Source organism: Octopus bimaculoides, chromosome 10, assembly GCF_046866305.1.
Source record: "Octopus bimaculoides isolate indiv1 chromosome 10, ASM4686630v1, whole genome shotgun sequence".
Lineage (NCBI taxonomy): Eukaryota > Metazoa > Mollusca > Cephalopoda > Octopoda > Octopodidae > Octopus > Octopus bimaculoides.
In genome coordinates this window covers 13,453,697-13,456,000 of record NC_142937.1, presented here as the reverse complement: position 1 = coordinate 13,456,000, position 2,304 = coordinate 13,453,697, and positions in this window count along the sequence as shown.

The window sequence follows — 2,304 nt, the reverse complement described above, 5'->3', positions numbered from 1 at the left end:
ACTTTTTTTGTATTTTTAGCCATTCCAGTTTATAACATACACTTCTTACGTTATTAATTATAACAATACCTTTCTAAATTCTCAACGTTATATAATTCAACTACTTCCACAAATAACTAAAAATCCATACATAACTTAAAAGCACTTCAGTTCATAGTCTTCCTGTGCAAGGTATATTATTCCGCTTCATATATTTCTCTTCGTTTCCTTTTTCTGTTTTCAAACTCGTTTCCTCTTGTTCTTTTAAATTTAATTTTATTTTAAAAAGTGCTTAGACTGACTTTCTTTTTCTCTCTTCAACAACATAAACACAATTTAAATTCCAGAACAAAAAAAATTTGATATTTTCCTTTCGAACTATTTCCGTGACTTTTTTCCGTAAGATTCACATAGCTAAGTACGTGACAAATCGAATGTTGTCACATTTCCTATAATGTTTGCTGTCATTAATTTTTTTCCATATTGTGATATTGAATCTATGTAGGCGCAGGAGTGGCTGTGTGGTAAGTAGCTTGCCCACCAGCCACATGGTTCCGGGTTCAGTCCAGCCTCGGGCCAACCAAAGCTTTGTGAGTGGATAGACGGAAACTGAAAGAAACTCGTCATATATGTGTGTGTGTGTGTGTGTGTGTGTGTGTGTGTGCGTGCGTGTGTGTATGTTTGTGTATCAGTGTTTGTCCCCCAACATGGCTGGACAACCGATGCTGGTGTGTTTACCTTTATTATTATTATTATTATTATTATTATTATCATTATTATTATTATTATCATTATTATGTTAGTTTCTTTGCCAAGGCTAGGTTAAAGAGATACTGAAGAGATCTCAGTATGTGTGACAAAAAGCCTTGACAAAGAAACTAAACTAGTAATAACAAGAGCACTCAGAGAGCTAAACCGCCGTCAAGGCAACACCAACATCCTCTCAATGATTAGCCAGAGATGATTTTTTAAATAAGAATATCTGAAATAAACTCGACTGCTCTCATGAACGAGTATACTAAAACTCAGCCTGACCGCTCTCAAAAATTAAGTTAAAAAAACCGGAGTAATACTACTTATTCTATCGAACCCTTTTGCCGAACCGCTATGTTACAGGGGCGTAACAACAGCAACATCGGTTGAAGAAGTCTGTCAACCTCTCTCAAGCATATATAATCACAGTGAAATATATTCACTGGTTACCAAAATTAGAAAAAACACATTTCTAAATCTCTCAGAGAGATTTAAGCAGTAGTGATACGATAAAGTTGATGCGAAAACGAATGGTACGTGCGTCCGTTCGTTTCGCGTGAACGTACATCCGTCCTGGCGAAAACTAACGGTACGTGCGTCCTTGCGTTCGTTCTTTCGCATATATACGTGCGTACGTTCGAACAAACGAACGTACATACCTATATGCGTTCGTTCTTTCGCATATATACGTGCGTACGATCGAACAAACGAACGTATGCACCTACGTACGTTCGTTCTTTCGAATATATACGTGTATACGTTCGAACAAACGAAAGTCCGTACCTACGTGCGTTCGTTCTTTCGCATATATACGTGCGTACGTTCGAACAAACGAACGTATGCACCTACGTACGTTCGTTCTTTCGTATATATACGTGTATACATTCGAATAGACGAACTTACGTACCTACGTGCGTTCGTTCTTTCGCATATATACGCGCGTACTTTCGAACAAACTAAAGTACGTACTTACGTGCGTTCGTTCTTTCGCATATATACGTGCGTATGTTCGAACAAACAGGCGTAGGCACCTACGTGCGTTCGTTCTTTCGCATATATACGTGCGTACGTTCGAACAGACGAACGTACGCAGATGCAGGTCGAGAAGGAAGCGGCGTCCGAGAAGGAAGCCAGCAAGCGATCGGAAGCTATTAGGAGCAAAGAGAAAACGAAGGAGGGTCAGGCGGCGAAGTTCCGCCGGCGAACTGCCGGTGCGATCGAAAGGCCGTCGTCTCGGCGGCGACAACGACCGCGAGTGTGTGTGTCCGTGTGTTACGCACGCTAGGAGACGCTAGGACAGATGACCGAGGCGCTCGATGGACGGTAAGCAGGCCGAGCGAGTCGTCTCTGCGGCGAGATGGAAGCCGGCGAGCAATCGGGAGCAATTAGGAGCAAAAAGAAAATGGAGAACGGTCAGGCGGCGCAGCTCCGCAGGCGAACCGCCGGTGCGATCTAAAGGTCGAAGTCTCGGCCGTGATACGAGCCCCGATCCGAGCCGCGGTCGGTACCGCGACGAGGTCCGACCCGCAAAATCTCGGGTCGGACCCGGCAGAACAGTCGCGGTCTAGGTGG